This window comes from Manis pentadactyla, chromosome 16 (genome assembly GCF_030020395.1).
Source record: "Manis pentadactyla isolate mManPen7 chromosome 16, mManPen7.hap1, whole genome shotgun sequence".
NCBI lineage: Eukaryota > Metazoa > Chordata > Mammalia > Pholidota > Manidae > Manis > Manis pentadactyla.
This window is the reverse complement of record NC_080034.1, coordinates 67,750,126-67,774,544: the sequence shown is the minus strand read 5'-3', so window position 1 is coordinate 67,774,544 and position 24,419 is coordinate 67,750,126. Positions and strand designations below refer to the sequence as shown.

The window sequence follows — 24,419 nt, the reverse complement described above, 5'->3', positions numbered from 1 at the left end:
GTAGTTTCCTGCACTATGATATCTCCCTATTCTTAAGTTAACCTTTAAAGACATATTTATTGAACTCCTGCATATGAGCTGTGATGGTTCTAGGTACTGGGGATTCACAAGCATACGTAACAAATTTGTCTTCTTTCTGCATCATGTTTCTGCTTACTGATATCTCATGCTATTCATGAATTCTGTCCACTACCGTCTCTGTGTTTCTCAACTGTCTGTGTGCTTGTCTGTGTGTAGCACAAATACTCCAACCTAAAGAACATGGTAGTTCCTGCTAATCAATCACCTGTATTAAGAGCTCATGTTGAGCAGTACTCTTCTCATTCCAGGCTCCCTTCTCCACCTTTGGGCCAGACACCCATCCTTAGTTCAGTCAGTGTGGCCAGGGTAGCAAGGCCCCAAATGTAACTGTGGTTATATCTGCATAAACCGACTCTCACCATGGAGCCTTGAGTATGGCAGGTTGCAGGTGCTCTTTAGAAAGGATCTGTTTACAACTTACATGGCTGGCCCAGTATGATTAGCACTGCAAACCCAGAAGCCAAGCATGTATTACTAGAAGGAACTAGTCCACTTATTTCTCTGAATCTCACAAGTAAATTAAAAAAAAATTTTCCAGCTGTGGTTGAGGTTTCCTTCTGAAACTGTAAAGCTCATGGAATCTGCTGGCTGGCCATGGCATCCTCGTCCCCAGGCAAAGGACCCCTCCCATCGAAGAGCAGATCGGAAGCCATTCAGACCCCAGCCATGGCACAGAGTGCTGGGTCTTCCCGTGGATGATTCCTTGAGGGACACTTTGTGAATGCATCTGGATGACATGGAAAAGATGTGGTGGTGGGACAGGCAAAGCACGGGGTAACCAGGATGTACTGTACAAGTTTAAAGGATTCTTTCAGAGTAGGTTGCCCAATTGTGGCACTGTTGCCATTTTGGGCTGGGTAATTCTTTGTTGAGGGAGCTGTGCTGGGAAGTGTATGATGCTTAGGAGCACCCAAGGCCTCTCCCCACTGGATAGCAGCAATCCCCCCAGTCCTCCTATCCCTGAGTTGTGAAGACAAAAATATCTCTACGTATCACTCAGTGTCTTGTGGGGGCAGGATCACTTTCAAATGAGAATCACTGCTTTAGAGAGAAGCAATTTATGGATAAGAAGCAAGAATCCTATGCCTTTAAATTGCCCGTCAATGACATCCAACCCCAGACTCTTGCAAATTCACTATCAGTTCACCAACAATCAATGAACAAATGATAACAACAACCAAAAAGCATGATCAAAATACTTCCATCAGGTGCACAGTTTTTATTACCTACTTGTGTAAAATTTACCATGATTCTCAATGTCACGGCAATTATGTGAGTCTTGAATAAATAATCAATTTTGGATGAATATATTTTAACATCACCAATGAGTCACTATTTGGGGGACAACTTCCTACCTTTGATTTCCCATTCACTGTTTTAATTTTCTTGGCCTCCTTCAGCCAAATCTTGTGTATTTGCTAGTTAATTGTGTGCACTGGGTGAGTTATTGGTGGCATGATTTAAGACACTGACAATTATTATATAACATGTTTGGAAGTAGGGTGCTCTTGAGTATCTGGTTCATGTGATTTCAGGAAAAGTTAAACAGGTTCTGACCAAAGTGGGACAAAGTTAGGAATGAAAAGCTCCTATGAGAAATCTATCCAGTTTAAGGAAGCTGCCTGTGTCTCACTGGATATACAGAAATGCTGTCACCACATGGGACCAGGGAGAATCTGAGTTGGAAGCAAACAGGGAAAATAGACTCTGGATTCCTGGTAAGTTAGAGGCAGAGGCAGGAGGGAGACTTGGGTTTCACAGGGAACAATAAGGTAGAGGGAGTGGAGGCAGGCAGAGCTGCCCTTGGAGCCCAGGCAGAGGTTTCCTACAGTCAAGTTCCCCTCCAATAAGAGCCCGGGGAGACCGGAGTCTATTTTCCCTGGCCATGCCCCTGACTGACACAGCAAGATCACTGTTGTATCCTGCACCTAGAACCAGACAGACCCAAGGTACTTGAGAGCAGGCATGTGTCTGACCCACTTTTCATCCTCAGTGCCTAGCAGGTGCCTGAGACAAAGCGGACACCCAGTGGCTGACAAACTGAACGAAGGGGCTTTAGAGCATGTCCCGGCGGAGTGGGGCGACTCCATTCAAAGAGCACAGGAAAGATGCCCTCGACCTCCCCCTCCTTGCCCTCTACACAGATACGAGCATTTCCTTCATTACCCAGTGATGGTGGCCTAGGTAAAACAATAACATGACTGACTATTTTTCATATTAGATGTAATTTATTGACACGAACCACAGCCTTTGTCCTAAGATTCAAGAGGAGAGAAGTGACCTGTTACAGCCGGGACTGGAGCAGCAGAGTAGCTGGCCGGGAATGTGTGAGGGGAGGGGACCCCAGGGGGCCGGGAGGCTGGAGCTGGAGCTACGACTTGACGCATGTTCCTGTTTGTGATCTGCAGCTGTCGGCCGGCAAATAAAGCCTGGGAGGAGATAGATGAGAGCTGGTCTTGCCGCAGCAGTCCACGTTTTGCTATTATCTCTACTCTCTGCTAGGGATAACAGAGCTTCTTGTAGCCTCTTTGAAAAGTGATTCTGAACCTGTTTTAGGCACTTTGGGCATCTTGCTGCACTCTTGGTTTGGCTACATTCCAGACTGCTCTCAGCTGATCTTGAATGAGGGCCTGTCTTTGGTGGGCCTGATTTCCTGGCAGTGTGTTTCAGGGAATGACTGTTTTGGGTGGCATTTGTTTTATTTGATTAATGAAGACTTGGACCTTGTTCTTTACTGTCACTACCTCAAAGCCTTTAATCAAAGGCTCTCTGGAAATAATGCCAGCTAATTAGCTGTTTATGATGCAACAAGGTGACTCTCTCTTAGTTCCTTAAACCTTTCACAAACATGCCACACTTGAGCTTTAATTGTCAAGGAAGATGAAAAGTACACCAAATCATTTGCTGGGTAAAGGCCTCCCTGTTGACATAAGCAACAAGAACCTGTGGGCTTGTGCAACACGGGCTTGTAGCTGCAGGCCTATCACTCCCCTAGCCTGTTGTCCTGTTGAGTGGATGAGTGACATGCCTGATCTCTAGCAAGCTCATAAATGGGAGAGCGAACATCTTGGCTCTGCTGCATTGTCTCTCCGTTGGGTTCAGGGAAAGTACCTACTAAGATCAGACTTGAATCAGAACTTTCAAAAAATGCAATGGGATTCAAATGCATACTTTGTTTCCTATATTTTTATATTTGTTTGTGGTTTTAAAAAGGGCCCTTCTTTTATTAAGCCAACACATTTATTTAACACCAAATGTGTTAAGTAAATGAGATTCTTAAGAAAGACACAGATTGACTTCTCAGAAAAATGCATACACATAGTAGATGCAAAGACATGAATCCTGCTGAGAAGGGTCTTGCAGCCCAGAGTTGGAAACAAATAGGAGATAACTCCAAAACAGCATTAGAAATCTGTCGGCAGGTTATGCTGTAACACTTTGGCTCTTCACTGAGAGACTTGGGGTGAGGAGACACAATCAAGGAATGCTTTATACCAGAGAATTCAAGGAAGAGCAGGAGGTGTGCAAGCATTGGCAAGTATTCTGATATATGGCTTGGTTTGACGTCTGAGTGTGGTTCATATCAAAATTATGAGGCTAATATTAGTCTCAGCCATATTCATTTGCATCAGGCATTGGGAAGCCTTCTTCTCCCCAGCTACCAAGTGTGGCTAATGATGTTATCTATCTAGTCTTCAGAATGAATCTTTTCCCCTGATCATTTTTGTTGATGATAAGATTATCCCATGAGGATGTTAACTAGTTTCAACATAGCCATTATCTGCTTTGATACATAGCATCTGGTTAACTACCTATATTTGTGTGCTACAAACCTATTGACTTTAAGTCTTATAGTGGCATATATTGTGATTCAGACAGAAATTGAACTGATTCACCTTTAACTGCCAGCATAAGAAAGCATTTAGTAAGTAAATTAATAGTCAAACAAAATTACAGTAATTGGTTAAAAACTTTTAAAAAGAACCAAATATTTTAAAGCCTCCTGAGGCTTGACAAGTATCCATTCACTCTCAAAGAATAACAATTTTATTTCAAGCCTTTTCCTAAGGAGCTAAACATAAGTATCAAAGTCTGCTTCTATTATTTGGATTTCTTAAATATATACAAATTGAGTTTCTTTAAACATATTCTATAATTAGGATTTTTTTAACCAAATCATATCAAATAGTGTAAGTTAGGGCCATTTTAGCCTTTTTATTGTTATTAATATCAACAAAATGGCTCAAATAAAGGTCTTGAGTTGGTTGATGTAAGAATTAAACTTTCTCAGGACATGAACCCCTCTGAGATTCTTATGAAAGACACAGATTGACTTCTCAGAAAAATGCATACACACAGTTAAGGATTTTTGATCTGTGGAAAATCTGATTTTCCAGACTATCTGGATACACCTGAGTAAATTCTCCTGATAATGTGACCACATAGGGATTTGATTCTCTACCTGAAGCTTCTCCTAGCAGAGCTGCTCCTCCCATGAAAAACCCAACAAAGTAATTTCTAAACTTAAAAAAAAAAATACAAAAATAAGTCCAAATAAATCCAAAGAGCAATCATAAGAGACTTTTTCACACATCAGCTACGTTGTCCTATGTATCTTTCAGGTTCCTGCCCCCACTTCCAATGTGTGTGTGGACTGATGAACATTCCAGGCACATTTCGCACCTCAGAATGGTTCCTGCTCATGCCGAGGGCCTCCATTTTCATATGTGGGCTCCTTTTTTTGTTTTTCTGCATGGGCTCCTTTTTTTGTTTTTCTTCTTCTTAGAGGTGAAGAATGTGCAGATAGAGGAAGAAGGAAATGTCACAATATGATCAGTTCCTTGGCAAGCAGGGGTTGTTTCACTTCAGGACATTTTCCTGTTACCTGGTTATTGCAATCAGACTTCAGTCAACCGTGGGATGTCTTCCCTTAGAAAGTGGTAAGACTGGGGTGGGATTATGAATGCTGAAGAAAAGAAATGGAAGCAGGTCCACACTTCTCTCTCTGTCTGCAGTGTATAGGATGGATTATTCGGACAAAGCAAATGGTGTCCAGAATAATGGAGCTGGAAGGACCACGGCAGTGAAATAGGCTCATCATCTGACCTGCCCGGTGTCTCCTGGTCTCTGCAATGAAAGTCCAAGTGCACAATTCCTGTCTGGGGATGATGTGGAAGATTCCAGAATGATGCTTTCCTGTCTCCAGGCAAGGGTTTGCACCCCTCTCTTGCATAAACCTCTAGCCCACGTACCAAATGAGCAGTGAATTTTCAGGTCTAAAGTGGAATGTGAGAGACCTGGGCAAGGTACCGAAAATGGACCAATGCGTTCCCGGAAGGGGCTATAGTTGTCTTCCAGCCCCTCTGACTTGATGATTTCCTTGCTGTGAGAAGATGCCATCACTGCTGGGGAACTTAGATGCCACCTGGGCCAGTGATTTTCAAACCCTGCCCACAGAGCAGGAATGGAGCAGCCAGCTGCGCCGTTGGCCTATGGCTTCCGTGGCTCTCAGGGGCCCCAGGTCTGCTCCCCGCAACCTGTGCAGTGCTGTCTCCACCACCGCTGTGGCGTTCCCGCAGACCCCTGCAGGCCACAGTGGTTTTCTGGGCCGAGTGGGTGGCGGCTCCCCCTCCCCCTGCCAGGTTCCTACGTGTAATTCTCATTTGGATCCTCCCAGAATCAGGCACCATCCTTGAGGTCTCCAGCAGGTGGGGCTGGGGCTGGGGCCTGCTGGTTGCAGACAGGCTGGTGTGGGCTCCTTCTCCCACTGTGGACGGTGACCCGGCTGAACACATCGTCTGTCCCCTTGACTGGGGCGGTCCCAGGCTGTTGGTCCCGACATGGTCCCTTTAGTGGGTGCAGCCTGGCCTGCCCCATCCCCTGCCCCTCAGGGGTGTGCATGTTTCATGTCTGCAAGCCTGTCTTTACATTCCAGATGTGACAGTGTCACACGGGGCTGGGATTGAGCTCTGGGGTTGCTCTGCCTGGGTAGGTAACTCTCACTTCCCAGCTGTGGGACGGGGGCCCGTTTCCTCATCACTCTGTGTGTCTGCTCTCACACCTATAAAATGGGTGATAATAGTACTTACCACACGGGGTCATTTTTAAGATTAACTGGGTTAATACATCTGAAGCATTTACAACAGCGTTTGGCCATGGTAAATATCACTAAATATTAATTATCACCCTTGTGTCCACATGGTGTGCATGGGTGTATGTGTGGAGGACACTGTCTGTTAGTGGAGTTATTATGGAAGGTTATTTAGCCTGTCTTTCCTCAGTCTTCTCATCTGTACAGTGGGAATAAAAATTCTGCCTTCCTTGCTGAGTTATTACATGATTTTTCATGCTAAGCCCTTAGAAATGTTTGCTGTTATTGTTGGGGTTATAATTCCTTAACTATTCACTCAATTACTGTTAGAACCTTGGCCTTCTGTGTGCATGAGGCTTTCTTCCCCATCTGTAAGTCATGGAAGCTCATAGATTTCTATGTGGATTCACAGGGTGGAGCAGAGCCTAAGCTCACCCTGCAGCATCTGAGAAGCAAATTCAAGAGGAGATTTTTTTGGAGTGAAGCAGTGTTTTTAGCATACTTCCATTCTGATGGCATATGCGTTTGTTTGCTATAGCTATTGTAACAATCTACCACAAATTCGGTGGCTTGAAAGAACACAGTTATTCTCTTACCTTCTGGAGGCCAGAAGTCCCAAACTGGCTTACCTGGGCTGAAGCAGGCTGCAGGTAGGGTGGGCTCCTTCTGAGGCTCTGCAGTAAATACACCCCTTGTCCTTTCCCATGCCTGAAGGCCGCCCACAGCCCCACCCCCAACTCGCAGCACCTCCCCCATCACTCAGACCCCTGCTCCTGTCTTCACGGCTCCATCTCCGCTCTGACCCTCCTGCCTCCCTCTCACAAGGACCTTGTGGCCATATGGAGCCCCCCTGGACAATTCAGGGTTATCTACCCATCTCAGGACCTTTAAGCTGATCATATCAACAAAATCCCTTTTGTCAGAGAAGGTGACACTCATGGGTTCCAGAAATTAGGAAGTGGACATATCTGGGGAGCCGTTATGCAGCCTACCACAGATACTGAGGCTATACCTAGAGAATGTCCCTTCCCTTTAGGTCCCTCAATCAGTGTAAGGAGTGTATCCGCTGTCCTAGCTTACTCTGGGCAGTCCCAAATTATGCCTATCACTCTGGTGTCATTATTAAGAGAACTCCCCACTTTTTCTTTTAGAAATGTCCCAGTTGGAGACAGCGATCGGGTCACCCTATGTAAGGTGGGGGAGCTAAGAGGTCATCCTCTTCAAGGTTTCTGTGGGAGAGTCCCCAGCTGGGGTGGGGATGAGGGCCTGCTCCCTCCCAGAGGCACTCTGACAATCCCAGACTGGGAAAACCTTGTTTGAAAGCCAAGCTGCTCTGCTAGGCCATTCCCTTCTCAGCTGGGGGGTGCAGGGTGAGGGCAGGACTCCCAGCCCCTGGCTTCATCCCTGGTGGCTCTGCTCAGTCCCTTGTGCCCTTGGCTGTCTAGGTGAAGGGATATTTGAGAACATGGCCCAGCTATGTGGACAGCAGCCAGGAAGCCCACACTGCCCCAGTCTATCCGTGCCCTTTTAGCAGCATACCACCTCAACCTTACCTGAGCCAGCCCCGAAAACTTAGCCATAACTCCCTCACCTCTGGAACTCAGATGAGTAACAAGCACTTGGCAGTGTTCAGGTGAAGGGTGGAGAAAGGGCATATAAACACTAACAGTGACTGGGACATAGGTGGGTACTCCAAAGAATTATTGCTGGTATTAAGAAGCAAGGTTTTCCTTAAGTCATAGGAATCAGTAACTTATTTTAATGATATATTTTTGCTGTTGAAGAAAAGAAAATACAGTTTCAAAGATTTATTAATTATGAGATCGACTGACTAATGTTTAAAATTTTTCTCAGTGTATCAGGTGTACAAGAACAAACGTACTTGAGAGTCCCTGCCCTGGGGTCTACAGAGAAGACGCTGGAGCCAGCGGAGTCCCCACAGGGCTCCAGGAAACCCACCGTGCCGTGCACGGGGACTGCTGGCCCCTGGCCTGCAAGAAGCCTGGGGGAGGCGGGGGCCCGGGCTTGGGGAAGGCTCTGCCATGGCTGCTGCACCCTCTCACCCATACCTGGGGCTCACCCATAGCGGTGTATGCTGTGCGTCAGACACTGTGCGGCCTCCCACTGGCCGGAGCCTCTCCTCACCTCTTTGCACATGTGCATGGCACAGCTGTGTACAGAGCCCTGTATGCAGTGTGTCAGCCTTCGCTTTTGAGACGGGCCCATCCCTATAACAGCCCATCAGGGAAACTGATTCCATTGGTCTGCCTGTCAGGCACACCAGAGAGTCCAGTTCACACTGGACAGCAGCTAGAAAGTTGTTGAGATAACTGTTGTTCAGATGGACTTTTTAGTCACAGTGGCTCTCTCTCTGAACTCTGAGAGTCGCTATTTCCTAATATGAATTTAGTCATGACAGAATGTCAGGAGAATCCCTACTGATTCAGAATCCAGTTTGATGGGCAGAGGAGGGGAGAGCTGGTGGCAGCTTTCAGGATCACACAGATTGAGAATCAACACGTTTTATGGTAAGTGAGAAAGGAGATGGATGGTGAGGTAGGCATGGCTGCCACCAAAGCCCTCCCTCCCTGCACCTGCGCCCATTCCTCACATCCAAGGACAATCGAATTTCCCTCCTTGAATCAGGCCTGAACTTAGCAACTTGCTTGGCCAGTGGAAAGTGGCAGTACATTCTAGGACATCCAGGCTGTGTCTGAGGTCTGCCTGGGTCCCTTGGAATACTTGCACTTAGGAGCTCTCTCTCGGACTGCTGCTGCCCATTTGTGTAGCTGTGTGGTTGGGAGCCGCAGCTGAGCTCCCTGCCCACAGGCAGCATCAACTTGCAGCCCCATGAAGGACCATCTTGACGTGTAGTTTGGCTGAGACGCTGGGCAACTGCAGCCCTCGCTGATATTGACGGCAACCACATATGAGACTTCCAATGAGAAACACCCTCTGAGACCAGTCCCCCCCCCAGAACCAGGGGCACCCTGCACTATTCCGCAGGTCATTACACTGCAGTAGATAAGCCAAAGCTACAGGCTGGGGGCGCTGGGTTTTTGGGTCTGGCTCCTAATCTGTGAGTATATAGAATGGACCACACTGACCAGTTTGATGGTCCCATTTCCAGACATGACACAGTCAGGAGGAGTGGAGGGCCTGATCCAGTGGTCTCAGACAACTTTAGAAACCTCTAGACATCTGAAACCACAGGGTTGAGTTCCAGAAGAGCTGACTTGGCCTCTTAATGACCTCAGTCCTGTCTGCTCTTATGATTTTCTGGGGCCTTTTTGAGTTTCTGTAATGAAGAATTACAAGGCTTTGACATAGCCAGGCACACCTGGCTCAGAAGAAAGAGCATCTGTGATCTGATGGCCAGAGAGACTGAGATGAGAATTGGCTTCAGAAGCTGGGAGCTTGACATGTGGTCCCAGCAAGAAATGGGGAGCACCTAGGAAAATGATGTTCTGACCCCAGGGGCTACTGACTGACTCAGATTTCATAAGGGCACTTAGGGAAGGAGCAGGAGGAGCCTTAGCCAGTGGCTCATGCCGCCAGCTGAAGCAGACCAGCCACAGCACATGAAAGTGATCAGGGACACAACATGCAGGTTTGGAAGACGATGCGTGGAGTATTCTGCATGGTGTGTGTAGGCTCTGAGCTCCAGGCAGGCATCGTGATACTAAGAGGCAAGAGTGGAGATCCAGAACTATTTAATCCTAAATTTATCACTGTCTTTTCCTTGCAGCAGAGTGACACCAAATCTCGAAGGAACAGAACAAACAGAAATCATTAAGAGGACTTTAAAATCCAAAATAAGTGAGTGATAGGTTGGTTCATTACAATTTACAAGTTTCAGTCTTGGCATGGAATTTGATGGTGTCTTCTGATGTCCATGGAGGGAACTATGAAGAAACGTGGGCAGAACTGTAGACACTGGGATGGACTCATGGCTTGTGGAATAACCCAAGGTGGGTACATGTGAAGCAACATGTTGGGAGGGAAAGGTGATCAACAACTATCTGTTTCTGAGAGGGTTGGTATCCAGCCTTCCTTACTTTAGCTTTCTTTTTATTCTCAGTTCTGAAAGGGCCTGTTATGAAAATTCCTGAGTACTGTATTTCACATATTTCCTGAATTATATTTCAGAATACAATTTGAGTTGATTGTCATCATTTTCCCACCACTAGTGAGCATTTAGCTTTCTTAGGACTGTTCATTATTCACTGTCACCTTTCCATGGGATTCCCACAGATGGTGGCTGTTCTTTCCTGTCTTCCCCATCCTTGTGGGTTCACATCTTTTCATAAAAGTCCTTGACAGGTTTCAGTTAGATTGTTATAGGGATGAAAAGTTGCATTCAAACAGCTTTCTTAGCCTGGAAAGGAGTGTTTTATATTTTCAAGAGGTAAGTATAAGATGGCTCACAGAATACATCAGAGACACATCCTGTGTCGTTTTGACTCAGGATGGAAGCTTGATAATCCTGGTTGCACAGGGGATTTTCTGCAGAAAATTAAAGTCTGCAAAGTGTATCACTAGCTGCAGTTTCTGTGGAAGTTTTATGTCCATTTATCATTTAAGATTGCAGGTGGCAGGGACTCCACAAAATTACCACAACCACAAAATTACCCTAAGCGAATGGCCCATAATTCAGAGAGGGGACGTGATTCTGGCTGTTGAGCCACGCATTACCCAGTGTTAGCCTTCCCCTCTAAGTCCACAATATCACCCCTAAGCTTCTCCCCACCTCTTTCATCTTTCTTTTTCTCCCCATCCTTATATATTACTACACACTATTAATATCACTTATTAAGTAATAGAGATTGCAACATTTAAGCAGTGCAATGATAGTCTTTGTGTGTAGAATATTTGCACACAGTATTTATATTTCTTCAGGGAAGAAAAAGAATTAATCTGTTATGTGTAGTAAGCATTTGAGTTACACATCAGGTGGTTTCATTGACTCCATTAATACTTGAGATGAAAATCTTCCTTATATGCTTAGGATGAAAGGTAAGTACAACTTAAGGGACATCGATCTAGCCATTACTGTGGTATATCCTGAAGTATAATTATTCAAGATGTGGCAGCTGTAAGTCCAGGAAAAGAATAGAAAAAACACAGAAGAGCAGGTAAAATCATATTACAGCCCGTCAGAAGTTCTCACTAGCTGAGAGCTGACCTTGTGTCCTGGGCTGGCTCCACGGCGGTCAGCTGCATACTGGCCATGGCTCTGGGAAAGGGACACAGGGCTGGAGATATTCAGAGTGCCCTCTGTTAGGGTATGGAACTCCCCAAGTCATATGCTACTGGGGCCCCTTCCTTACTTGAGACTCTTCAGAATTCAGGGTGTGACTCCTGGTTTCCACTCCTTCTTTTCTGGAGGCCCCCCTCTGCCTCACTGGCCACTAACAACCTTGTTGGAACTTAACCAGTGTCTGTTGAATGTCCAATGACAGACAACTGGCCAGCAACGCTTGCTGTATTATCAGTCAACCTCATGCCAGGAGAATGCACTGGGAATGCGAGATTTTAAACCAGACCTTTGGTGATCTGTATGCATAAAGCTAAATGGGCAGTGGCCCTGCCCCTCTACCGAATCTCTGTGATTTTGCTAGCTCCCACACGTTCCTGTTTTTGGCCGTGGGAAATCCAGTTGACCCCTCTCCTGTTCGCCACTCCTTGGGCTCACTTCTGGATTCATCCACAGTCTCTAAGGGACAGAAAACTCAGACTTGGAGTTTGCTCTTGGCTCTGCCATTATTTTAACCCTAAGATTTCAGTATATTATCTTCATCTTTCTAGTCTCACTTTCATCACATGTGAATGAGAGGTTTCTACTGGATAACTTCCAGGATTTTCCAGCCCTGGTATTCTATGATTCTGCAATCATTTCCCCCACTTTACCTGCTCTCTCACTTGCCTTTCTTTTCTGTTGAACTTATTGATTTTATGAGGATGATCCCTTCACTTTTTCCTTGTGTCTTTATGCCTTCCTTCATTTCCCCTCTTCATTCCCATTGGTCTGTTTATTCACTTGTGGGGTTTTCTGTTTTGCTTTTTGTTCTTGCCCCTTCCCTCCGTGAACTAGCCCCAAGTAGGAAGAACTAATCTAGAATTAGTTTCTTCCTCCAAGGTGACGTGAACATCTATAACCCAAGAGGCCGCACTATTCACTGTACTAATACTTTCTGAGCATATTGTTCTTCATCCTTTATTATGGAAAACTAGCTTAAGCTTTATTAAATGTTGTACATTTTTAAGAGCATACATCTGCATGTGCCTGTCTGCATCTAAAACCTTAAAGAGGCCCCTGAGAAGACTCGGAGTATTTACCTTTTTGCCCCAGGTACTGTGGAAATTTCAGTACTGATAACCCCAACAAATGCAATATTCCTCTACCGGTTTTGCCAAAAGTTTAATTTTCCAAATTTTGGCCCTCTAGCAAAATTCAGTGTTAACTGAACATAGAGACCTCAGAACAGGAGGGTGGCTAGCAAAATAAACAGGCCTCTGTTTGATATCCTGACAGGTTTTCCTTCCTTTTAAATGGTGAATTCCAGAGGCTGTTTTCTTCAAGCTGTTCATTTCAGCCAAACAGAGAAAGTAAGCACTGTTGGACAATGCAACCCAATCTCACTTTTTAACCGCTCATTTATTTCAATTTCTTCCACCCCAAAGACTCAGCATTTCTAGCTGGTAGGCAAGGGGGCTGATGGTAGTTCACTTTTTCTTTGTTCTTGTTCATTCCTTGCTAATAATCAAGGGCCTCTGGTAAAAGGCTCCCTCAAGGGAAGGAAAATGACAATCTGGAGAATACTAAAGATTTATCCTACTTGATGCTTGAAAAAACAGCGACTTTACAACTATATACTGTTCAAATTAATTTGACGGTCACTTTTGGTGGCTGTGCATAATGAATATAAGTGTGCTTATAATGAAAATGCTATTGAAGTTTACTTGGAATCTGTTAGTTAACTACACCCTACTTATTCCCATTCTCTTGCTAAAGGAATTACAATAATTGCAGAGGGAATAAACCCATATAATTACTTTTCTAGCCTCACTTATAACGAGGATGACATGTTTGTCACAGGGACAGATATGTCAAAGTTCAAGCCAATTAAATATAAACTCAAATCTGCTTTGGATCTCTGGGAATGCTTCTTCTTTCTTGATGAAGGGGGACAGATATGGCCGGTGTTGTCTTTTCTTCTTCTTCTTGTCTTGGATGTGAATGTAATGGTTGGAGCTGAGCAACTGTTTTGCAACCATGAGGAAAAGGGTAAAAGAAGTACAGAGAGGTACCCTGGCATTACTGAGCTGCTGAACCAACACTAGCAACTGCTTACATTGAAACTTCTTCTTATGTTGAACAAAGAACTCTTCTTTTAAAGCCAATGTAGTTTGCTTTTTCCTTTACTTGCAGGTTAGTGCTTTCCTAACTTAATAAATAATCTCAAATATTTTATTGCAAGTGAATGGATGTCCATTCTTTGTTCTTCCTTCTATTACAGAGAAACACATACCTTTCTTTACTTCTTATAAACACCATTTCTGGAAATCTGTGAGTCTGTTAAGAGACCACCCAAATACACATGGGTTAGATATGCTTAGTTGGAGGCCTTGCTTGAGTCACCCTGGTCAGATCCTGCCAGAGGAACTGGTCTGGAAGCTGGAAAAGAGGGGAAGTTATCTGAGGAAGGCTCGTGTGTAGGGAAAGATTCAGCTCAGGGGCCATCCTACAATACCATGAGGAAGCAACCCAATGCTTCTCTGCTCACCCAAGCCCTTCTTCCTGCTCATCCCTCAATATTTGGGAGATTATCATTCAGTTTACTCATTTAACTGTCATAGTTTGACATGGTTAGACTTGAAAATCATGACTTTTTCCTTGTTCCAGACATGAATTAATCAACCTTGATCCTTTATCTACCACACCTTCTCTCATAAATTAGCAGAGTTTACACACCCCACATCTGGTAGTTTATGCTGGGCATCAGTATGCACTATTACACATCTCCATTTCTTGGCATTAGCACACATTTTTCCAGGTGGAATTTTCCTTCTGTTGTTAGTGTGTGAAGGCAGAGACATGTTAAGTTCTCTTATGTGTGACATTAAAAAATCAAGTGCCTAACAATAGCTAACCAGGAGAGGGTACTCCTTAAATGTGACACAGTGTACTGAGTGTCCTTGATGCATTATCCTATTTCATTGTGATACTACTATTTTCCTCATGGACCGATGAGAAAAAAAGAGGCTATGAAGTATTGCATAGATCCAAGATTGTTTGAGTTTGTGGTCTCTGCTGTAACCAGCATCAGGGTAAAATGTTCAGAAGGAGGTAGACCACAGTCCAGATTCTCACCTTTCTAAGTCTTTGAAAAGTTTCTGGCATCCGAAATGGCCAGTAGAGGGCAGAAATATGAAGTCTGCTGGTCAATACCCTTGGGCTTTAGGATTATTGAATCATTGAATTTTCAACAAGGCGGTTGGGAGACAAAGGTTCATGACCTACAAGATTAATTTGTTCCAGTATTCTCCATTTTATTAAAGAGAAAAATCAGTCCTAAATGGGTTAAATGATCTATCCAAATTTAATTAATAGTCATGATTCAGGCCTCCTGACTTCCCTTTTTGCACTAGTTGTACCGGAGAGGCTGAGTGTTCACTCGTGTCTGCCTTCTCACCCAAGCTGGCCCTGGTTACCTTGTAGCAGTGCTTCTCACAGTGTGGTCTACAGACCCCCTCGGGGCCCAGAAACTCTGTCCCTTTCACTGTTGTGCTGAGTTTTTCTTTATAAACTCCCAGATGAGGAGCAAACAAGCAAACAGAAGTGTAGTTTCACTTAAGAATGTCCTTGATGAAGCAGTAAAAATCATTGACTGTGTTTCATCTTGGCCCTGAAGCCAGGTTCCATTCACAGTTTGGACAAAGGAAGTCAGCGTCGAGCCCTTCTGCTGCAAACCTCAGAGCCGCAGGCATCTCGAGGACAGCAATGTGGGCACTGCAAGAACAGCTAGCAGAAAAATTAACTTTATTTAGACTGGGATATGTGACAGATGTTTTCTTGAAAACGAAGTAAGTGAGTCTGTTTCTTTAAGCAGGAAATCAGCGTCGAGCCCTTCGGCTGCAAACCTCAGAGCCACGGGCATCTGTTTATAAGAGAACTAGTTGTATTTGTTGCCAATGATGAACGTGAGTTTTGAAGTGAAAATTAGAATTTTGGAAACCTTTTCTCCACCACTATAAGCTCTTCAGCTTCCCACTACTTAAAGATTTTTCTAATAAGATTAGAGATAATATTAACGGAGGTCATTTTTAATATCACACCATGAAAATTTTCAACAGTTGAAGATGTGTATAGTTCAGTGAACCCATATTTGCAAATGACCAAGGTATCATGTTCCAAATTCATGCAAGAAAGACAAATGGATTTTAAAGAAACAGAATATGAAACATTCTTTGATATGGTTTCAGATTCTATATTACAAATTGTCTTTAAGAAACTACTGCTTGCCAAGTTTTGATGTTGTATCAAAGAAGAATATCCACAATTATCTGAAAAGGCATTAAAAGGGACACCTTATTTCCCAATTATTTACATAATTGCAATTTACTTATTTACAAAATGCAACATGGGTTTTCTTATATATTTGAACCAAAGCAGCATATTGTAAATGATTGAATGCAAAGCTGCTGTGGGAATTATCAATAGCATATTTCTTCAACATGTGAAACTCATAATGGCAGGGTATCCTCATTACCCTTCTTTACAGCCCTGGTCTTTTGGGCCTGCAGGAATCACATGCAAATAGTACTGGACAATACAGATGCAACTTGATTGTCTTATGGAGCCTGGGGTTGCAGGTGCTTCACAGGCAAAGGCTCACAGCCTCGAGGCCACTCAGCAACCTACGTGGTGATCTTGGTGCTGGTACAAAGTCTAGCATAGCTCCATGTAACTCCAGGGAGAAAATATGTTCCCAGCCCAGGGCAAATAACCATTGAAGCCAAAATCAGTCAAAGGGAGAAATAAAATGGGGAAAATCCGTTTGCTGCAAACAAACAGTTGTCTACTTCTCCTCACCCATGTCTCTTGTGACTCAGCTACAAAAGGACCCCACCACACCTCTCTGATTCAAATATGCCCTTCACCCCCTTGTAATCACCTATTGATATGGAGATGGACTACTTCTCTCCACCTCTTGGAAACACCTATTGATATGGAGATATACTAAGGCCAGGCAAGAGATTCTGGAAATACTGCAATTTTACCCATACTCCTGTATCTCTTTATCATACATGTTGAGTGAAAGTGACTGCTCTTCCTTCTTTTAGCTAGGCGGCTGGGTTTGGCTAATGAAGGACTGCTTTTTGTATGGGTGAGTGAGAGGTGTTAGAAGAGGGGAGGGCTTTACAGACGGAGGCTAGAACTCACAGGAAGAGATTCTCTGACACTGTGAACCAGCTTTGTTTTGATACACTCAGGACAAGACCCTGAAAAGGGGCCGAGGAGTCCACCAAACCTACCCTCAGCTCTAGGACAATGCCAGCTGTCTACAGAGCTTGGTGCATTTTCACCAGAAATGTCTCAGGCGGTGCAGTCCCCACTCGCTCTCTCTAGAGCCAGTTCCAATGTCCTTGGACTGCTTGGCTTGAAATCAACAAATACATTTTATCTCCATTTTTGCTTCTTGAGTTGAAGAATTTGTGTTTTGAAAAATGTCTAAATCACTAAATTTTGTGTATAGGACAACAATTAACAGAGCTTCATTTTGTTTTTTATTGGCAGGGTAAACATTTTCTGGAATCCATACTTAACCATGGCTGGCTCAAAGGTCTGACAACATTGTTTTTGGCTGATAGCATCACAGAACCATAGAGCTCCAGGCACTTCTAGGTTTTATCTAGGTCAGACCTTTGGCTGCAAGCATGAAAATCTGAGATAAGTGGTTATCTCATCTATCAAGCTTTCCCAGGAACCAGTGCATAAATTTCTCTAAGTAGTTTATTGCCATGGTTTACAAACTAGTTTAAGTTTTACTTATGATTGACCTTAGGTAGATTTGATTTGAAGTCTTTGGTTCAGTTAAGTCAATTTTCATTTAGGAATAAGAAGAAGAAGAGGAGAAGGAGGAAAAATAATGGAGGCACACTGTCTGATGTAAAATAGTGCTTATGTAATTACTTTTTTCACATTAATTTTGCAGTTAAATGGGGAAGCATGATTAATTTGGTTTATGTCTATATGGTTACTCATTGAGGTGGATAGTTGTCAAGTTATTTACAAGGTGAAATGTCTCTAATTAAACCTATTAATCATGGACTTGGAGAGGATATTTTTATATACTGTAAAAGGACAGCCACTGTCACAATTAAATAACACACATTTAAATTATTTTGCTTAACTAAAAATCTGTATATTTTCCTCATGTTTATTTTTATAAAAACAGCATATGGATTTTTAATCTGCTTCATATTTCTAAATGTTACATATGATCCTATAAAATGAAACTCAAATGGGCTTTCTTCCAGGTCCACAAAAAATGAATAATGATGAATATCTAGTTAGCTCAGCCTTCTCCTTCCCCTTCTACTTCTTTCTTATCTTTGAACCAGGAGAGACAAGTTTACTTATCTGTCAAGCCATTGAATAATTTTCTTCAATTTTTCCTAAATTAATTCAAAAGAAGAAAGTGTTGTTTCCACAGCTGTAGACATTCTGAAACTAAAATTACCATTGCTTCAATCGCTGCAGATGATGATAGGTACTTAAACATCTCTCAGTAGTTCATTCGAGGCTTTTTAAACATAACACAGTTACCAACTATGTCTTAAACCATTCGCCCTTAGTGCTAAACTGTCTTAAACCTTGACCTTGCATGAGCTATCAGCATCATCTTTCCAGTATAACTGCTTTTTCTTTATTAGCTGAGGACATTGACACCAGAACTAAATATTTGTGTGATGCTCAAGAAAATCATTTGGAAATAAGACACAACAGGCACATGGGCATACCTGGTGGTGCTGCGCTCTGCGCTGTGATGCTTCACAGATGCTGCTTGACATACAGATCGAAGGCTGGTGGCCACCCTCCATCAGGCGAGTCTACTGCTGCCATTTGCCAACAGCGTCGGCTCACTTCATGTTTCCGTATCCCATGTTGGTAATTCTCCCAATATTTCAAACTGTTTCATTATTATTATGTTTCTTTATTACACAGTGGTCTGTGATCAGTGATTACCATTTGCTGAAAGCTCAGATGTATTTTTTAAGCAATAAAGTATTCTTTAAGATAAGCACATTGTTTCTTAGACATACTGCGATTACCCACTTAATAGACTATAGAATAGTGTAAATGTAACTTTATATGCACTGGGAAACCAAAAAATCCGAATGGCTTTATTGCAGTACTTGCTTTATTGCAGTGCTCTAGCACTGAGCCTGCAGTATTTCCAAAGTGTGTCTGTATGTTATTTGTAAACTTGCTTTGAATGTCCACAAGACTGTCTCACGTTCTGTAAAAATAAACATTCCTGTCATGGTAATAAATTACAGCTTTAACAAAGCCTAAGCAAAAACTACCTTTGAACACATTTGACTGACTTAATGTTCTAGGTTTTGTGTTAAATATTAATTTTATGTAATCTCTGACACACTGTGAAGTCCAGCTCTGACTTTTTGTTTTGCCACCTGAGATTTTCTAGTCTAACTGATGGAGGTTTCCGAGGGGCTCCCAAGCCCGGGCTCTTCTTGCCTAGTGAGTCCTACACGCTGTCCTCTCAGGTTGATCTTCTACTCAGAAACTTTAAACATGTCTGTTTCCTCTTATACCATGTTTGGACCCCTCCAGGCCTTTCTGAGCTCCTGCAGTCTTCTCCTTGTGATCTTACTATCCTCTTGTCCTGAAAGGCACCTCCATTGAGGCCCACAGGTTCCTCAGGGCTTCCACACACATGACTTTCCCTCTTTTCCAGTGACCACCTCCTTCCCCTTGCTTCTGTGTCATCTTGTGTTCCATTCTGAAACTTTACTTAAACACACTCAAACACTGTGGCAGATGGTCAGTTAGTAGGGGTGTGTGTGTGTGTGTAGAGGTGAACGTGGCACTTACAGGAACTTGATGAACTCTGAACTTGCTCACACAAACAAAAATGCAGTTATATTCAGAGGCTCATTGTCATCTGAGTGTCTGAGGAGTCCCGGTTATCAACACCTGCTTGAAACTTTTCCCTTGAGAAAGGCTGACGTCTCTATGGCGGAAGCTGGCTTCAAGGAAGCCACGGAAGGAATGTAGAATGCTGCAGGAATTATTTACTTTACTCCAGCCCCAAGAGCTTCTGAAATGCTCACTGTTTTCTGAAATGTTTACCATAGTTCTGTCTCTTCCACTGGATATAAGCCTTGAAGAAAGGGACAAAGGACTTTAGATGACAATACAAATAGTGTTGACTAAACAGGATACAGTAAATATAGTTGAACACCCATCAGTCAGTCAGCATTAAAATATTAAAGCAGGACAAGTTTTGTTGCCTAAGAGGACACGTTTTAGGTACCAGAGAACATCTGTTCCTGGATGAAGCTAGATAAATGGGATGGCCTCCTACTGGGATTTTCCTGCAGAGAAAGCAGGGGCTCCCCCTCGCCTTCCCTCACGCTGGAGCAGTGCCCCTACTGAACTGCACTCCCAAGGGGAGAGGGACTGGTGGGCAAAGGGATGTGGCAGAGACAGAAAAACAGAAAGAAAGGGAGAGAACTGAAGGAAGAGAGGAGGAGAGGAGGGTGCATGTGGGGGGCAGAGGAGACTGCGCAGGCCTGTGGAGGAAGGCAGAAGGAGAAGTGAGTGAGCTGGCAAAAGGGGCCACATTGGTGTCATATCCCCAGTTCAAGTTCCTTAAACATCTTTTGAACAATTATCCATCCCTGCCTTCTGAGAATCGCCACCTTTCACTTCCTTTATGGCTGACAGCCTGAGGAGTGCCGAGGTAGACAGGAACATAGCTACAAGCTCAGGCTGAGGTCAGCTGCTGTGGAGACTCGGCTGCTGTCTTTGTTCAGCCTCAGAGCTCATTGGATTTGCTTCCTGGTTTCCACTCATCCTTACCTTCTGTGATCGCACCAGACTCCAGGTAATACTTGTATGCATTTCATTCACCATTCAACTTATGTTTGCACTTAACAGCCTGAATATGACTTCATTAATCATTGTCTAGTCATGATCTCATTTTGGTGGGGGTTCACAGAGACTTTCCTTTGCCGGCTTCTTCTGAAGATCTCCACCCTTAAAAAAGCTATCATGTAAGTTTTAAAAGGTCAGAGGTTGAAACATATTATGGCATTTAATGAATATTTGCATATGCATTTAATTTGCTTGGGGGAAGATAAAGAGTAGCTATTAACAAAGCAAATATAATAATTGCCCTAATTAGTGATAAACTGAAATAGGTATTTTAGGAGAGTTAGAGTCAATATGCCAAGCAAATATTTATGTAAGATGTAACTATTGATAAGTATTATTAGATCAGTGTTCATTTTCCTTTTGGGACTTTCATATTTATAAACAGATATAGACAGTGGGTGCTTTATTAACTATGTTGAATAACAGATATAACCAACAGGTGTTCTAGGTCATAGGTTTCCAAAGTCTGGTCCTCAAAATGATAATCTAAGGCAGTGGCTGGCAAGCTTTTTCTCTAAAAGACCAAATGGCAAATATTTCATGCTTTGCAAACCACAGTATCTCTGCTCTAGTTCCTGCAGCAGGAAAGTGGTCGTAGGTGATATGTAAACAAGAACTGTGGCTGTGGTCCAATAAAACTTCATGTGAAAACAGGCAGAATAAGAACATGAAGCTTATAAGCACATTTAAAAACATACAAGCAAATCAGCTGGGACTATGGGCCTGAGCTATTCTATATATGAAGTGGGGAAATTTTGGTTCACAAATCTGTTGATGTCTGTTGGCTGCTCAGAGGCTTTTTCTTCTCTTATTTCTAGGTTCTTAGTTCAATAAGTAAGACTGCTGAAGGGGTGATATTTCCATAGATTGGGGTCAACAAAGTATGGCAGCATGCCACATCTGTCCTGCTGTCGGTTTTGTTCATTTAATTTTTATAGCTGCTTTTGGGCTTCATAGGTAAAGTTTAGTAGTTGCTACAGTGACCTTGTGGCCTATAAAGACTGCAATATTTGCTACCTGGCCCTTTACAGAAAGTGTTTGTGAACCTGTTGTAAAGAGTTAACTAGTCTGAACTTGAAGGCAAAATGCAACAAAGTAGTCACTTGTGTATCATACAGACTCAATAAATACTTGTCTCGTGAATTTATTGTTCACAGAATAACCCAATAAGCATGTGAGCATAAAGGCACCAATTATTATGCCACCGAAATTAATTATCATTACATGTCCTGACTTCTGTGACGCTGCCTTCCCCGGCCTCTGCCCCTAGCATGGAAGCACTTGCTTTGCCACTTGCCAGCCAGAGGTGCTGCCCAGGTCTCGCCTCTCCTGTCCTCAGAATGAGGAAGGACAAGGAGAGAGTGAAAAAAGAGCGATCAAGAGGATGGATGAGCAGGCCATTCGGTCACAGATTCTACACACATGTTTTATGATAAAAACAGACTTCTAAAAATTTAAGGAAGCTTTTTATTTAGGGTTTTAAAGTGTGGGTGTTTATAGTGTCGTGATTCTCATTTCTTTGACTGCATTAGTTAGGACAGCTTTGGAGGTGGGCTTCCTGGGCCTGGCGAACTCGCTCCGTGGTCTGTGTATGCTGTCCTCTCTCTGCCCAGCTCTCCAAGTTTTGTCGGATGCCAATTCATTGTCCCATCCAGTACCCCCCAATGTGGGCTTCACAGAATCAGCACAGATAAAAACATGGAGCAAGCGCATAGAGACGCCTCCAACCACTGGTTCTCTCAACTGAAGAAACGGACAGGATGCTGAGATTGCTACACTCATATTCTGCCTTTGAGGTCATTTTGAGTTCTTGTGCCATTAATAACCTTCCAAATAGGAAAGGAACCTCTTCAATAAAACATGACAACATCTGAGTGCCAGGAGAGTCCCGCTGCTCGGCAGCTACACTGTGACTCTCAGGGGCAGGAGGCGAGCACACGGAGACCTTCTGGAATGGTGTCCAGGGCCTCCGACGCTTTTACAAAAGCTTTGATGAAGACACACCTCAGAAAAAGGGCTGGACAGGCTGCTTTGCTTGTTAACTCAGTGAGTACTCACTGAGCGCTTATAATTTTAAGGCTAAGCAGGGCATGTGGTGAGGAAGAGCCTGGCATTATGGCTGCACTGTCTTGTCAGCCTTAGATGCCCACGCAGCTGGGAAATTCTTCTCAGAGGGATGCACACGTCTTACCTCGTTCCTCGGCCAACACTGAGCCAACACAACTGCCTCCCTTTCCTGCAAGTCCGGAGAGAGGCTGCCTCAGCCTGGGCAGGCCCCCGGGGCGCTGGCCAGGAGGGAGTCCTCAGGAGGTGGGAGTGCACCTGCGGCCATTTGCTTTGCAGATGGGCCTCTAGATGAAGGGTGAGATGGTAATGTGACCATTTAAAATTATATTCCTCCACTCATACCATCTAGATATGCAGGCTCCCTGGGTATCTGAGAACTGTGATTCCAGAGAGGAAAGTGGCCACATAATGCAAGGTGGTCAAGCAGCAGCAGGGAAGAGAAAGGCCTCTGTGAATGGCCTTGACGACTCATCCTCAGGTCAAGGCAGCAGCCCCTGCTGGGCCTGAGTAACTGCAGGACGCCTGGGGCCCCCAAGGCAGTGGGGGCTAGAAACGCACGGGCCTCTGCAAAGTCAGAGGACAATATCCCCACCCAGATCCCAGTCTGCTCTCTGCTCCTGAGAACAACATCACCATCAGAAAACCACATCATCCCTATTTTTCAAGCAGGAGAAGGTGGGTGTTTAGTCATTGAAGAGGATATTGACAGTCTTGTGGGCTGCCAGAGGAGGAGAATCACTTTGGAGAGGAAGAGGGCTGTGCAGACAGAGAAGAGATGGCTGGGCCACCCCACACTTTGCCTCTGTCTCGGTATGTGTCTGTCTGTCTGATCTGTCTGTGTGTCTGTGTGTCAGAGGCATTATATTTAATACATTGATGTCTGGGTTTTTTTGCTTTTAGGGAGAGAAAACCAGCTTCTCTCAGTCTCTGGACCCTCCTGTGTTTGTCCGCTGCTCCCAGGGTATCAGATGAGTTCATTTCTGGATATGACAAGCTGGAGAGAAACCATTTTGCACCTTTCTGCAGTACTTTAAGCCTTCTCCTTTGAGGTGGACAGAGGGATTCTAGGCCGAAAAGATAAAACTTTGTCTTTAGCAGACAGTTGGAATTTATTGTGGTCCTGCTCAAAGAAGTCTGGGTTTTGGTTTAGAAGCAACTGAACTGCTAGTCAATAGATAGCCTTGCTCAAGATCTCAGGGAGGGCTTGGGTCTGCACAGGGCCCCTTCTGGAATGCAGGGTGCTCACAGGAGGGAGACGTGGGCCAAGCACCAAAAGCAGCTGTCACCTTTACAAGCTTTGAATCATGGGTGAGCATGCTGGAGCTCAATATGCGAGCATGATGATACTTGGCATCCAAGGTGATCTTGACAGTGTCCATGCACCCCATCTCCACGTTACCACACAGCAAAGCACCTAGCAGCAGGGGGAGTGTTCGTGTGGCTCCAGCAGGGGCTGGGAGGCTGGGCTTCCAGACGCCCCATATGGGGTGACAGAGCCCTGAACATACCTTTATAACTTGGCATGGACACATCTGCTCCATCTGAAGAGGTCACTGACCCCATTTTGGGCAGAAAAGCACTCCTTTTCTTCCCAGATTGTCCTTGAGGGGGAAGTGACTATGAGAGAACCTTATTTTAAGGGCTAAACTGCAGTGTCAGGAAGCAATTTTGTTCGGGTGCCCTCCTGAATTTCCCTTGGGAACTTGGAACAAAGCTCCAAAGGTCACGTGACCGCCTGCTTTCTCAGGGAGGCTGACAGAAATGCAGCGCAGCGCCCCCCTGTCCCAAAGCACAGCTGTGGGGTCCTGCTGTCAGGAGACACATGCTGGAACACACGCTGCATTTTCCTTCCTTTTATAAATCGGGAGTTTAACAGCAGCGTCACAGGGATGACTGCCAGGAGCCCTCTGGTCGGACTACCCACTTCACAGCAACTTCTGCCACTGGGAGCTGCTTACTGGAAGCCACATTAAGGATTGTACCTAATTTGAG

General features: G+C 44.2%; 1 long non-coding RNA gene across 2 annotated transcripts in view; it reads left to right on the top strand.

The window, feature by feature from the left end:
• Positions 1 to 18,609: 18,609 nt before the first annotated feature.
• Positions 18,610 to 24,419, top strand: part of LOC118914187 (uncharacterized) — a 92,584-nt gene continuing 86,774 nt past the window's right edge. For both annotated transcript variants that reach the window (XR_005025515.2, XR_008994447.1), the window contains exon 1: positions 18,610 to 18,967. This is a non-coding gene — a long non-coding RNA (uncharacterized LOC118914187). The remainder of the gene's footprint in view (positions 18,968 to 24,419) is intronic.